Consider the following 17045-nt stretch of genomic DNA (forward strand, 5'->3'; position numbering starts at 1 on the left):
TGTATATCCAAGCAATATACACCCCATATCAGCAGTACATACCGTATATCCAAGCAAATACACCCCATATCAGCAATACACCAGCAATATACACCCTATCCAACAATATCCCATATCCCAGCAGTACACACCCCAATATACATCCTATACCCAACAATACACTCCCCATATCCCAGCAATACACATCCCATATCCCAGAAGTACTCTCCCCATATCCGAGCAATACACACCCCATATCCCAGCAATACACACCCCATATCCCAGCAATACAGACCACTGTCCCAGCAATACGCCCCCTATATCCCAGGAATACACACCCCATATCCCAACAATACGCTCCCTATATACCAGCAATACTCCCTTTATACCAGCAGTACACACCGTATATCCAAGCAATATACACCCTATAACCCAACAATACACTCCCCATATCCCAGCAATACACACCCAACATCCCAGCAATACACACAGTATATCCAAGCAATATACATCCTATATCCAAGCAATACACACCCCATATCGCAGCAATACACACCCCATATCCAAGCAATACCCGACCCATATCCCAGCAGTACACACCGTATATCCAAGCAATATACACCCTATAACCCAACAATACACACATAGATCCCAGCAATACACAGCCCACATCGTAGCATTAAACACCACATATCCCAGTAGTAGACACCTCAATTTTTCCTTATCCTGACTCATGCTTATTGCTTGTCTCTTTCCTCTTGCGAACTCAGTGGAACACTTGTATCTCCTATTGAAGCTCCCTTCAATAAAACAGACGTAAAATCACTACTCACCAGAGTTGTCTCTATTTTCGTTTTGGCGGGAAACTGTGGCGCCACCGTTCTCCCACGCTTCAATCTCTCCTTCTTCGCCCTGTGAGCAGTTTGTGAGAGCGCCTGTGTCTCCTATACGGCACTATATCCTTTATTTACTTAGTTTTTCTCCTCTATTATACTTTTATAAAGGTTAAGTTAGTATTCTTCAACAATATGGTTTGATATTTAATCGTATTTAGCACTGTTTATTCACGGAATTGTCCGTGTTTGTTCAGTTGTTTACCTTTCATGAAAACCTGTTTCAATTGTAGATTTCGATTCTCTGCTGCTGACCCTCATCAACTGTGCCCTGGTTGCATTGAGCCATGTTCTTCCTGCTCGCGCTGCATTCATTGCCAGCATTTAAATAATTTTGCATTTAATAAATACCTTCTTTGTGTCCTTAGACGTGCTGCAGATAGGTCGAGACGGGTGTGTCAGGTCATGGAGAAACCAACTGAGTCCCTCACGGGTCAACTGTTGTCAGACGACCCTCTTCCGTCTTGTGCTACGCCGGAGATTTCCTCGGGGGACGGGCGTGGGACGGTGTCCGCCACCTGCAAGAAGAGGCCTGCTACTCCGGACGTCCCATCGTCACAGCCTAAGAGTAAGAAGTCGTCATCTACCCAGAGACAGCTACGCACCCCCAGGGCGACGACCACCTCTAAGGGGAAATCAGCGCAGACTACACGGACTTTCTCGGCCGAGATTGTCCCATTGATGGAACAGGGACTCTACGATGAGCAGCCGCTCATCATCCCAGAGGTACACCACAAGAAGAGGCCAGTCTCAGCAACGGTGACTTCAGCGCAGATCTCTCCACAGCCCGAGGTATCTACCCTGCTGGCAGATGAGCGGTCCTTGGACAATATCGCTACCACCGCAGAAAGGGCAGCTCATCTATCACCGCAGACATTCAACCCGGGGGGCCTTTATGCAACAGTTTTCCCAACAGATCATGGAAATGATGGAGAAGCGCTTCGCACTAGAGAGGGCATCGCACGATCAACATCCAGCCCGCAGAAAGGACCCGAGCCTTCGCGAAGGTTCCAACGTAGTCGACGCTTCAGAGAGGCCCTCCACCAACGTGACGTCTGGGAACTGATCTGCGCCTCAGGACCAGCCTGCGCGAAGGACGGCTCAACCATCCGCTACTGCGAACTCGGACGATCAGCATTCACGCAGGCACTCGCGAAGGACCAATCGTCTCGCCCCAGATGCGGACTCAGATGATCAGCATTCGCGAAGGCACTCGGAAAGGACTTAGGATACAGTTTCCAAAACTTCTTCCACATCACGCAGATCGTTGAGGGATTCGCTGAGGCATTCGCGAACCAAGAGTCGCTCATCTCCGCGCAGGTCTCAGCACAGGTCTCCCTATAGACGCAGTTCACCGGGCTCCTCCCCACGCCGATCTCCATGCAGGTCTCCATGCAGGTCTCCGCGAAGGTCTCCACGCAAGCCTCCACACAAGTCTCCACACAGGTCCCCCGCAGTCGCAAAGGTCACCGCCCAGATCACCACCGGAGGAGGAACAAGATTCCTTGCTCAATCCACCTGTCACAAAGGACGACGACGGGATCATTTTTTCGGACTCAGAAATACGCTACTGGATGGCCAACGGTCTGGACTTGGCGTCACCATCTAATGAAGTGAATGCAGCTCACACCTATCTCATGCAAGATGATGACGTCCACACGATCACTCTCCCACCGATTGATCCCATCGCAGCGGTCCCAGAGAACTTGGATGCAGCCTTCAAGAAAGCCACGAAAGCCCAGGCACCGCATCTGCCACAGTTCAACGCCAAAAAGTTCTCATCCCACAACATGGATCCGTTCATGAAGGCACAGGACATTGACGAGAACTTCAAAGTCATCAGCGATGCCAAGACCAAGTCTTATAAAATCGAAGACAAGAAGTTGGCACAAGTCGAAACGATGACCAGGTGGATGTTCTTCGGCCTCAACAGATCAAGGACAGTCAATGAAATGCTCATCGCTAAGTTCAGGGACTCTACTGCGGAAGAAGACACGATGATATACTCTGCACTCCTTATGCAGAAGAAGGACTAGCAATTTATGACAGACCATCTCTCATCCATCTCCGCAGCACTGACACTAGCAAGACAACAAGGTCTCCTCGCCTCCTGCAGCTGGAGTGAACGCTTCACCAAGTCACTCTACAGCGCCCCATGGTCAACTCCATCCATCTTCGCTGGAGAGATTGACAACGTTGCCACGGAAGTCACCAAAGACTCCAGAGAGGTCCTCATGATCAAGTCCATTGATACACTGGCCAGCGTCATCAGGCAGACATCTCAGCGCGCTACTCGGGCAAGTCAAAGTTCGCCGGGATGCAGAAGGCAAGGGACAAGAAAATGAGTACCTCCAGAGGTGGAAAAGATTCTTTTCGTCACCTTACCGGTGACACCCCGGACGAGGCAGGGCACCCAGAGGCGCCAAGGATCATCGATGATGAAAGAGGGGTTCGGAACGACTGGAGTCTTCCACCCCCAGCCGTTCCCGTACAACCTTCACAAGTGGGTGGACGTCTGCAACGGTACTGGGAAAACTGGGGACTTCTGCAAGATGCGTTTGTATCCAGAGTCCTAAGAAACGAATATCGTATACAACTAAAAGCAGCTCCACCGCTTACAGTCGACCCTCACAAGTTCGGCTTCAAGACCCATCTGACAGAGAGGTTACGAGAGGCGGTTTCATCTCTACTAGAGAAGCAAGCCATAGAAGTTGTGGATCCAGCCCACATCACACCAGGGTTCTACTCCCCAGTTTTCCTAGTGCCCAAGAAAAACTCTAAATAAAAGTTCCGACTTATCTTCAATATGAGGACGTTCAACAGAGATTATCTACGCAGTCCTCCCAAGTTCCGCATGATACATCTACCTCAATTGCTCCACCTCATCCGTCCGATGGACTACATGGCCAGCACAGATCTACAGGAAGCCTACCTGCATATTCCTGTACATCCGGCCTCGAGGAAGTACCTCAGGTTTACACTGGGCGGTCTTCACTACCAATGGAAAGTCCTGCCATTTGGAATATCATCGGCCCCCTGGTTGTTTACAAGGGTGACGAAGCCCATAGTCACATATCTACATCGTCGAGGTCTACGCAGTGCATTCTACCTCGACGACGGGATTCAAGTACATCAAGATCCCAAGCATCTCAGACTACAGCTGGAATTCACCATCAGACTGCTTACACAACTGGGGTGGCTAGTGAATCTACTCAAATCGGACCTAGAACCTACACAGGACCTGCAGTTTCTAGGCATCAGATTTCTCACGACGCAGAACCGCATCATCGTACCAGAAGACTGATGGCTCAAGATTCAATAGACAATATCACAAGCTCTACTCTCTCCGTGGCCACTACAAAAATGACAGAGTCTGTTGGGTCTCCTCACGTCAGCACAAGACATGACAGCCAGAGGTCGGTTACAACTACGCCCGTTACAGGTCTTCGTCAATGCTCATCTCAACGACCTGGACCCCTTCGGTCTCCTGGCCTACCTAAGACCACATCTACTATGGTGGACCCAGAGATCGAATGTCTGCGAAGGCACCTACTTAGCAGAGCCGGAGTGCAAGACTCATCTGTACTTTGACGCGTCACTCCAAGGTTGGGGAGCACACCTCGACAACGAAGTGGCGGCCGGGAGATGGAACAACGAGGAGGAAAATCTGCACATCAACATGCTGGAAACGAAAGCAGTCGTCAACGCCATACTCCACTGGGCCAACATTCTACAGAGTGCTCATCTAATGGTGCACACGGACAACTCCACAGTGGCGTTTTACATAAACAAGCAAGGATCAACACGATCATTGAACCTGCTGGACCTCTGCTTTCAACTGTTCGACCTAACCGACGATCTGAACATCCACATACAAGCATGCCACATTCCAGGAGCCATGAATGTGATAGCAGACGCCCTCTCCCGTCCAACTCAACCGTCTCCAACGGAATGGATGCTACATCCAGAGATCTTCAAACAAATCATCAAGGAGATGGGAGCCCCGCTAATAGACGTTTTCGCCACAAGCTTCAACAATCAGCTGACAACATTCGTCTCACCAATACCAGATCCTCGAGCGTGGGCAACGGACGCTCTCAGCATATCCTGGGAGGGACTAAACGTGTACGCGTTTCCACCGCCAGCTCTAATACCGAGGGTGTTGCAGAAAATCAGCCAGACCACGACCCTACAACTGATTTTGGTCACGCCCTACTGGCCAGCGAGAGAGTGGTTCCCCAGTCTCATACAAGAACTAGGACCACCGCAACTGCAACTACCAGAGTGGACGAATCTACTAGTACATCCTCACACAAAGCAGGCACACGGCAACCCAGGGGCGTTCCGACTACACGTGTGGACTGTATCAAGGCGTGCTTGAACAAGAGAGGGTACTCCGCCAGAGCAGCGAAAGCAGTGACACTAGCTCTACGCAAGTCTACACGCAACTTGTACGACGACAAGTGGCGAAGTTTTGAGACACACGCTGCAAGGAACTGTTTTTCAGCTAGAAAAGCAACGCACCCTCAAGTGGCGGACTACATTTGTCACCTACGGCAAACAAAACGGTTAAAAAGGTCTACACTCTCAACATACCTAGCGGCATTGAGCTCAGTCATCACTATGAGGACAGGTGCCAAGCTAATGAAAGTACCAGAGTTACTGGCCTTGCTATGCTCTTATAAATTGGAGGACCAACAACAGAGATTCAAAGCTCCGGCGTGAGACCTCAATGTTGTTCTACGACATCTCACCAGTGACGTCTACAGACCATTAGACAGGACATCCTTCGAATTCTTGACACATGAGACGCTGTTCCTGCTAGCCCTAGCAACAGCAGCCAGGATGTCGGAAATACATGCTCTGGACTACGAGAGAACACGCTTTGATGAAAATCAAAACACAGTGCATATGGGACTACGATGGGATTTCATCGCAAAGAATCAACTGCCAGGTCAACCGGACAGACAATTCCACGTGCTAGCATTATCCTCCATCCTTGGACCACAAGATACGCACGACCTATCCTTGTGCCCATTGAGAGCATTAAAAGTATATCTACAACGATCCAGAATCAGGAGACGCAAGTTCAAGCCACTTTTCGTCCCGATATCAACAGCGACACAGACGGAGGTCTCCCGCACTACAAGATCAATCTGGATCAGAACTGTCATACTACGGGCCTACAAAGCAGCAGGACTAGATCCTCCAAAAGCCTCCAACCCACATGAAGTTAGAGCTCTGGCGTCAACACTCGCTCTACATGGGGAATTGCTCGCTCAAGACGATAATGGAGGGCTGCTTTTGGAAATCAGACATGGTGTTTGCCAACCACTATCTGAGGGACATCGCCACCGAGGCATTCACCATTTCGGGCCACTGGTTGTAGCACAACAGTCGACAGTCCCGCAAAGGCGTTGAGACGAAGTCTCGCCCTTTTATCAAATGACTTACAAAGCCTACACTCAGCAGAGTTCTGCTTAAGTCTCAATGCACGTCTAAGGACTAGCATAAGTGATATGACCAAGTACTTGTAAGGATACTCGTACAGAAAAGGGTCGCTTCTCCACTTGATGCTTGCATCAAGAAATGGAGTCGCAAAAATCCACATAAAATGTTAACAGAAGAAACGACCAAAAGTTAACTATTGTGGTCCCCCCATCAAAAGGCAGCTGAAGGACAAGGTCGCAGCAGCAGCACAGATTAGCAGTTACAGTACAGTGCCCATACGAAGTTCCCATAGGGGGGTATAGATGACGTAAATCACTACATGACATCCAAAGTAACAGCCCGCCGCCAATCCGTCGGATTCTACAAGCAATAAGCATGAGTCAGGATAAGGAAAAATATGTAATTTTCTGAGTAAAATTGATATTTTATACTTATCCTGACTTATGAGGTAAGCCCTCCCAACCTTCCCACTAGACACTTTGGATTTCCCTGCAAATTCAAGTGTCGGGCTCATAATCCGGAGAGAGTGAAGCGTGGGAGAACGGTGGCGCCACAGTTTCCCGCCAAAACGAAAATAGAGACAACTCTGGTGAGTAGTGATTTTACGTCTGTTTTATTGAAGGGAGCTTCAATAGGAGATACAAGTGTTCCACTAAGTTCGCAAGAGGAAAGAGACAAGCAAGAAGCATGAGTCAGGATAAGTATAAAATATCAATTTTACTCAGAAAATGACATTATCCCAGCAATACACACACCATATCCGAGCAATGCACACCCCATTTCCCAGCAATACACAGCCAATATTCTACTAATACACTCCCTACATACCAGCAATACCCACCCCATAACCCAGCAATACCCACCCCATAACCCAGCAATACCCACCCAATATCCCAGCAATTCACACCCATATCCCAGCAATTCACACCCCATATCCCAGCAATACACACCCCATATCCAAGCAATACATACCCCATATCCCAGCAATACACACCCCATATCCCAGCAATACACACCCCATATCCCAGCAATACACACCCCATATCCCAGCAATACACACCCCATATCAAAGGAATACACACACACACACACACACCCCATCCCAGCAATACACAGCCCATATTCTACTAATACACTCCCTATATACCAGCAATACACACCCAACATGCAAACAATACACACACATATCCAAGCAATACACACCTCATGTCCCAGCAATACACACCCCATATCCCATCTGTTCACACCCCATATCCCAGCAATACACTCCCTCATCCCAGCAATACACTCCCTCATCCCAGCAATACACTCCCTCATCCCAGCAGTACACACCCATATCCAAGCAATACACACCACATATCCCAGCAATACACAGCCCATATTCAATTAATACACTCCCTATATACCAGCAATACACACCCAACATCCAAGCAATACACACCCATATCCAAGCAATACACAGCCCATATCCAAGCAATACACAGCCCATGTCCAAGCAATACACACCCCATATCCAAGCAATACACTCCCTACATCCCAGCAATAAGCTCTATATATCCCAGCAATGCAATCCTCATGTTCCAGCAATACACCCACATCCCAGCAGTACACACCCCATGTCCAAGCAATACACACCCCATATCCAAGCAATACACACCCCATATCCAACGAATACACTCCTATATCCCAGCAGTACACAGTCCCTATCCCACCAATACACACACCCTATCCCAGCAATACACAGACCATATTCTACTAATACACTCCCTACAAACAAGCAATACCCACCCCATAACCCAGCAATACACTACCAATATCCCAGCAATACACACCCCAAATCTCAGCAATACACACCCCATATTTCAGCAATACACAGCCCATATTCTCCTAATACTCCCTATATACCAGCAATACACACCCCATATAACTGCAATACACTCCTATATCCAAGCAATACACTCCTATATCCAAGCAATACACTCCTATATCCAAGCAATACACTCCTATGTCCAAGCAATACACAGCCGCTATCCCAGCAATACACATCCCCTATCCCAGCAATAGACAGACCATATTCTACTAATACATCCCCTATATACCAGCAATACCCACCCCATAACCCAGCAATACACACCTTATATCCCAGCAATACGCTCACTACATCCCAACAATACTCCCCATATCCCGTCTGTTCACACCCCATATCCCAGCACTCCCTTACCCCAGCAATGTACACCCCATATCCCAGCAATACACAGCCCATATCCCAGCAATACACTCCCTACATCCCAGCAATACGCTCTATATATCCCAGAAAAAGAATCCTCATGGTCCAGCAATACACACCCCGTGTCACAGCAGTACACACCCCACATCCCAGCAGTACACACCCCACATCCCAGCAGTACACACTTTATATCCCAGCAATACAATATATTTTGTCCAAGAAATACACACCCCATATCTTGGCAATACACTCACCACATACCAGCAATACACACCCCATATCTTGGCAATACACTCACCACATACCAGCAATACACACCCCATATCCCTGCAATACACACCCTATATCCCACAATACACATCTACATCCCACAATACACATCTACATCCCAGTAATACACACCCATACCCCAGCAATGCACTCCCTTTATCCCTCCAATACACACCCCATATCCCAGCAATACACACAGCATATCACAGCAGTAAACACCCCATATCACAGCAGTACACACCCCATATCACAGCAATACTCTTCACATATCCCAGCAATACACACCCAACATTCCCGCAATTTACACCCTATATCTCAGCAATACGCTCCCTACATCCCAACAATACTCTCCCCATATCCCAGCAGTTCACACCCCATATCTCAGCAATACACCCCCTTATCCCAGCAATACACACCGCATATCACACCAGTAAACACCCCATATCACAGCAGTACACACCCCATATCAGAGCAATACTCTCCACATATCCCAGCAATACACACCCAACATTCCCTCAATTTACACCCTATATCTCAGCAATACACCCCTACATCCCAACAATACTCTCCCCATATCCCAGCAGTACACACCCCATATCTCAGCAATACACCCCCTTATCCCAACAATACTCTCATCATATCACAGCAGTACACACCCTATATATCACAGCAGTACACTATATCCCCATACACACCATCCCAGCAATACACACCCTATATCCCAGCAATACACACCCTATATCCCAGCAATACACACCCTATATCCCAGCAATACACTCCCTATATTCCAGCATTACAACCTATATCCCAGCAATACACACCCTATATCCCACCAATACACACCTACATCCCAGTAATACACACCCTATATCCCACCAATACACACCCTATATCCCACCAATACACACCCTATATCCCACCAATACACACCTATATCCCAGGAATACAAACCCTATATCCCACCAAGACACACATATACACATTACACTCCCTATATCCCACCAATACACACCTACATCCCAGGAATGCAAACCCTATATCCCAGTAATGCAAACCCTATATCCCATCAATACACACCCATTCCCCATCAATACAAACCCTAAATACCAGCAATAAATACACAACCGTACCACAGCAATACACATCCTATATAACAGCAATACACACCCTATACCACAGCAATACACACCCTATATAACAGCAATACACAACTGTACTGCAGTAATACACACCCTAATATCCAACGAATACACTACCTGTATACCACCAATATGCACCTATATTCCAGCAATAACATCCCATAACACACAACCTATATCCTATAGCACTAATACGTCCATACCACAGTAATACAAACACTATATCCCAACAATTCACACCCATACCAAAAAAATACACACCCTATATCCCACAATACACAACCGCAATGCAAACCTACATCCCAGGAATACACACCCCTACCACAGCAATACTAACCCTATATCCCTTAATTCACACTCTATATCCCACAATACACCCGCTATATCCCACCAACTCACAATCATACTCCAAATTTACAAACCCTATATCCCAGCTATAAACATCTATATCGCATAATACACACCCTATATCCCATAAGCCACACCCTAAATCCCACCAATACATACCCTATACCCCACCAATACACACCCTATATCCCACCAATACACACCTACATGCCAGGAATACACCCATACCCCATTAATACACACCCTATTTCCCACAATACACACCCTGTATCCCACCAACACAGACCCTATATCCCACCAATGCACACCCTATATCCTACAATACACACCCTATATTCCTATACACTTCCACATCCCACCAAAACACACCCTACATCCCACCAATACACACCCTATATCCCACGAATACACACCTACATGCCAGGAATACACCCATACCCCATTAATGCACACCCTATATCCTACCAATACACACCCTATATTCCTATACACATCTACATCCCACCAATGCACACCTACATCCCAGGAATCCAAACCCATACCCCAGCAATACACACCCCATATCCCACAATACACACCCCATATCCCACAATACACACCCCACATCCCACAATACCCACCCTATATCCAACCAATACACACCTTATATCCAACCAATACACATCCTACATCCCAGCAATACACACCCTACATTTCACAAATACACATTCTATATCCCACCAATACACACCATGCATCCTACCAATACACCCTACATCCCAGCTATGCACACCTCATATCCAACCAATACACACCCTATATCCCACCAATACACACCATGCATCCTACCAATACACCCTACATCCCAGCTATGCACACCTCATATCCAACCAATACAGTCTATATCCTACCAATACACAGCCTATATCCTACCATACACACCCTGTATCCCACCAATACACATCCTATATCCTACCAATGCACACTAGTGTTGGGAATTGGTTAAAATTGGTCCTAATTGATGATTGGTACATTACATCCTTAAAGTTTACATCTTTAAAGTGTGACTAGTATGTTAGGACCATAAGATAAATTCAATACTGAAATGGAACGAGCTGGTAGTGCTTATGAAATGTAACAGACAAAACCAACCTTGTGAAAAATATTCTTAAAGCAAACAAGTGTTCCAAAATTGTTTGTGTTCGATTATGAGAAAACATGAGTGATTGCTTGGTCGTTTAGTCATCGCGACCAATCTTCGATTATTTCCTTTAATCGGGCCACCACTAATACACACCCTACATCTCATCAATACACACCCTGTATCCCACCAATTCAGATCTTACATCCCAGCAATACACACCTACATCCCAGGAATACAAACCCTATATCCTACAATACACACCCTATATCCCACCAATACACATCCTATATCCTACCAATACACACCTACATCCCAGGAATACACACCCTATGACCCAGGAATACACACCCTACATCCCACCAATACACACCCTACATCCCACCAATACACACCCTACATCCCACCAATACACACCCTATATCCCACCAATACACACCTACATCCCAGCAATATACACCCTACATCCCAGGAATACAAACACTATGTTCCACCAAAACACACACTGTATCCCACCAAAACACACCAAGTATCCCACCAATACATCCCACCAATACACACACTATATCCCACCAATACACACCCTATATCTAACCAATACACACCATATATCCAACCAATACACTCCTACATCCCAGAATACACACCCCATATCCTACGAATATATATACACACCCTGTATCCCACCAATACACACCCTATATCCAACCAATACACACCCTATATCCAACCAATACACACCCTATATCCAACCAATACACACCCTATATCCAACCAATACACACCCTATATCCAACCAATACACATCCTATATCCAACCAATACACACCCTATATCCAACCAATACACACCCTATATCCAACCAATACACATCCTATATCCAACCAATACACATCCTATATCCAACCAATACACACCTACATCCAACAATACACACCCTATATCCTACCAATATATATACACACCCTGTATCCCGCCAATACACACCCTATATCCCACCAATACACACCCTATATCCCACCAATACACACCCTATATCCCACCAATACACACCCTATATCCCACCAATACACACGCTATATCCCACCAATACACACCCTATATCCCACGAATCCATGCCATACTTCCCTGCAGTAAGTGTACACATGTGATCAACTTTTCATTTAACAGCAATGATGCGCCTCCTTACCAGCACTAACATTTTCCTCCTAACAGCTATTGAATGAAATGTTTGCAATAATTCGGCGGAATACCAGCAGTAACTAAACTGCTAATCAATACACACCCTATATCAGACCAATACAGCGGAATACCAGCAGTAACTAAACTGCTAATCAATACACACCCTATATCAGACCAATACAGCGGAATACCAGCAGTAACTAAACTGCTAATCAATACACACCCTATATCAGACCAATACAGCGGAATACCAGCAGTAACTAAACTGCTAATCAATACACACCCTATATCAGACCAATACAGCGGAATACCAGCAGTAACTAAACTGCTAATCAATACACACCCTATATCAGACCAATACAGCGGAATACCAGCAGTAACTAAACTGCTAATCAATACACACCCTATATCAGACCAATACAGCGGAATACCAGCAGTAACTAAACTGCTAATCAATACACACCCTATATCAGACCATAATTATCCTTGCAATGATTTTCGGCAATAATCTGAAAATAGTAAAAATAGAACTGTACGCTGGTACTAATATAACGACATCCTCGAAATAATGTAACTGTATCCCAACACCAACTGTCCATATAAATAACAGCATACACATGTGATAATTATCAGGGAGATAATATCCTTGCGATAGCTGTTACTTTAATATGATCTTTCCACATCGTATGTCAGGGACAGAACGATCCAAAATAGCCGATAAGCCCCACCCACCCACAAGCTCCCGAGTTCGTTTTTGATGTTAGGAGTTTTGCTTTTATATCCATCATAATTTGATAACTTACTTGCGAGGGTTTGGGGGGTTTTGGGGGTGGGTTTTTTTTGTTTGTTTTTTTGTTTGTTTTTTTGTTTTGGGGTGGTTGTTTGTTTTAAGAGTACGACAAGATTTGAAGTGAAGAAAATCTTGGAATTAGGGCATTTGATTGTGTTCGGTTATTGTTTTGTCAAAGACTTGCAGAATTGGGTAGTTGCATACTAATCTCGTACGTCACACGAGTGTCGTATCGCGTTGACCTGTGTCGTAACGACTTGACCTGAGATTCTAACGATTTGATTGGATAACCGATGACCTCTCAATTAGGTCACATTCTGACGTAACTACTTTTTCATTTTTAACAAACACGTGAATTCATTCATTCTGCAACTTAAATGCATTGTGGGAATGTAAACATTGCGAACGTTGCCGTGTCGCTGTTTAATTATGGGTCGAACTGAGACATTATATCCGTCGAAAAACATAAACGCAATGTTTCACACCAGTGATGTTAGCCGAATGAAGCAACTGCAAACCAAGAAACGGGGTGCTACGGAGTAGTTTACTGTAGGAGGCTGTACGAGGCGATGATAACTGACATGCATCGTGACGTCGGTTACCAAGGCAGTGACGTCATTACAGTGTGACGTCATGCAAATATTGTACTACAGTACAAACTCTTCCGCAACCTCTTTATGAAACCGGTTTCGGTTCGAAACAAAAAATACGCTATTTTGTCAGTTTAATGCATGTAAGACGTGGGTAATAAATAAAATACCACACTCGGTCTCATTACATACGAATTATACGAAACTCGTGACCTTCCTATGGTATCTGACCTCGCTTTCGCTCGGTCAGATACCATAGGAAGGACACTCGTTTCGTATAATTCGTATGTAATGAGACCTCGTGTAGTATTCTCTATATATTTACTTTCATGCTGGATTTCTTCAGATGCTTCTCCAATTTCTAAACATTCCTTTAGATACAATGTCAAGTCTTCTATTTCATAGTCTACAAAGGATAAAACTAGCATTTCAACAAGTTAATCTATTCAAATCATGCTATCCTAGCTGATTTTACGGATGGTAAACATGAAATTCTGTACATTTCAAGTAATTTAGCATCAAAGTTCTACTTTTTTCAGTGCCAAGTATACCTTATGCATGCGACATATCGCAGCTGTGTTGGCTTTTGCTAATCTGTGTCACTAGAATGTCTGGCGAAGGATCGGGAGATAGGGCTGTGCAATATTACCGGTAAACCGGTATAGACCGGTACAGTATCTCGCGATACGATTATCGCGATATGGTTCAGATTCTGCAATATATTGGGTCATCCAGAGTAAGCTCCCTTTGCATTATCTGCCCTTGATTTCCAAGCAAAAAAACATGTGCTCTAAAAGTGTCAAATATACTTTATTTCTGTTGGTTTCATCTAACATTTTACAAGTGGGAGTATCTTTATAAGTGGCTCCAAAAGTGCCAAATATTCTGCCAAATGCGTTACGTTTTGTGGGTTTGAATGGTTCCATATGTGATATTTTGGGGGAATTAAGGGACCGCTCATAATCTATGGCGTGGGGTGTGATGATGATTTTTATGGAGGAGCATGTACAATGTGAATGACACCCCACCTCCCACCTCCCACCTCCCACCTCCTCCTCCCACCTCCCTCCTCCCACCTCCCTCCTAAATTGTATGTACAAAATAAGTGAACATCCCCTCCCCCATCCCCCTGCATGTCACGCACAAAATCAATGACCCCCTCCCCTTCCCATACTTTCTTAGCGTAATTTTAAACATAGCTAGTGTTATGTACAAACTTGCTGAACCACCCAACCCCTAAAACGTGTGTACAAAACTGCTGACTCCACTAGCTCCCCAGAATCAAATGGGTGAACCCCCTTAAAATCACTGACCATGAAACTTATGTTATGTATTACTCTACTTTATCATTATGTTCTCAAACATTTGTTGCAATACCTCAATTAAACATTCCACATTGAGGTTTTATATCATTTTATTTATCTGTAAACGATTGGCATACAGCCATGCACAATGGGGACTGGGAGCCTGAAAGTATGGTGTAACAGCAACTAAAAGATGATGTCGCACACACACAGAGCTATTATGAATTTATGATGTACGCACTTAGGCAGAAACCCTCAATTCAATATATCACAATATATATTGCAATATCTCTTAAATTATTGCAATATATCGCAATATGAGAATCACGGCAATATCCAGCCCTGTCGGGAGACATTGTTTTTGGTTGAGTTTCCGTCGGCGTTGGCGTTCCCATTGTTTCCGGAGCATACCTCTAAAACTGCTTGAACAAACTTCACCAAATTTGGTATACTGCCTCTCCATATCATGTACATGTGCATTTTGGGGATTTGAATTCATTGCATCATGACGTGCAGTGTATAACTGATTGCATTGTGCCGTGCAGTGTATAGCTGATTGTGTCGTTTGCCGTGCACTGTATAGCTGCTTGTATCGTGTGCCGTGCAGTGTATGGCTGATTGTGTCGTGTGCCATGAAGTGTATAGATGATTGTATCGTGTGCCGTTCAGTGTATAACTGATTGTATCGTGTGCCGTTCAGGGTATAACTGATTGTATCGTGTGCCGTTCAGTGTATAACTGATTGTATCGTGTGCCGTTCAGTGTATAACTGATTGTATCGTGTGCCGTGCAGTGTATAATTGATTGTGTCGTGTGCAGTGTACAGCTGATTGTGTCGTGTGCCGTTCAGTGTATAGCGGATTGTGTTGTGTGCGGTGCAGTGTATAGCCAATTGTGGTCTGTTGTGCAGTGTAGAGCTGATTGTGTCGTGTGCCGTGCAGTGTGTAACTGATTGTGTTGTGTGCCGTGCAGTGTATAGTTGAATGTGCTCTGTTGTGCAGTGTAAAGCTGATTGTGTCGTGTGCCGTGCAGTGTATAACTAATTGTGTCGTGTGCAGTGCAGTGTATAGCTGATAGTGGTCTGTTGTGGAGTATATAGCTGATTGTGTCGTGTGCCGTGCAGTGTATAACTAATTGTGTCGTGTGCCGTGCAGTGTATAACTGATTGTGTCGTATGCCGTGCAGTGTATAGCTGATTGTATCGTGTTCCGTGCAGTGTATAACTAATTGTGTTGTGTGCCGTGCAGTGTATAACTGATTGTGGTCTGTTGTGCAGTGTATAACTGATTATGTCGTGTGCCGTGCAGTGTATAGCTGATTGTGTCGTGTGCCGTGTGGTGTATAGCTGATTGTATCGTGTGCCGTGCAGGGCATAGCTGATTGTATCGTGTGCCGTGCAGTGCATAGCTGATTGTATCGTGTGCCGTGCAGTGTATAACTAATTGTGTCGTGTGCAGTGCACTGTATAGCTGATTGTGGTCTGTTGTGCAGTGTATAACTGATTGTGTCGTGTGCCGTGCAGTGAGTAGCTGATTGTGTCGTGTACCGTGCAGTGTATAACTAATTGTGTCGTGTGCCGTGCAGTGCAGTGTATAGCTGATTGTGTCGTGTGCTGTGCAGTGTATAACTGATTGTGTCGTGTGTGCGTGCAGTGTATAGCTGATTGTGTCGTGTGCCGTGCAGTGTATAGCTGATTGTGTCGTGTGCCGTGCAGTGTAGAGGATTGTGTTGTGGCGTGCAGTGTATAGCTGA

The 17045-nt window shown here is 45.5% G+C and overlaps 1 protein-coding gene and 2 long non-coding RNA genes across 3 annotated transcripts in view; 1 reads left to right on the forward strand and 2 right to left on the reverse strand.

Annotated features, from left to right (window-relative positions):
• Positions 1-17045, forward strand: part of LOC124281567 (vitelline envelope sperm lysin receptor-like) — a 38221-nt gene that overhangs the window by 10361 nt on the left and 10815 nt on the right. The window lies entirely within an intron of this gene.
• On the reverse strand, positions 923-15001 carry LOC124281586. Its single transcript, XR_006899938.1, has 3 exons — positions 14773-15001; positions 13196-13200; positions 923-933 (listed from the first exon to the last, which is right to left on the reverse strand). It is a non-coding gene; the product is annotated as an uncharacterized LOC124281586 (long non-coding RNA).
• LOC124281587 lies at positions 2004-8379 on the reverse strand. Its single transcript, XR_006899939.1, has 3 exons — positions 8368-8379; positions 4422-4424; positions 2004-2095 (listed from the first exon to the last, which is right to left on the reverse strand). It is a non-coding gene; the product is annotated as an uncharacterized LOC124281587 (long non-coding RNA).

This window comes from Haliotis rubra, unplaced genomic scaffold (assembly GCF_003918875.1).
Source record: "Haliotis rubra isolate DU_JTF1 unplaced genomic scaffold, ASM391887v1 Scf285, whole genome shotgun sequence".
Lineage (NCBI taxonomy): Eukaryota > Metazoa > Mollusca > Gastropoda > Lepetellida > Haliotidae > Haliotis > Haliotis rubra.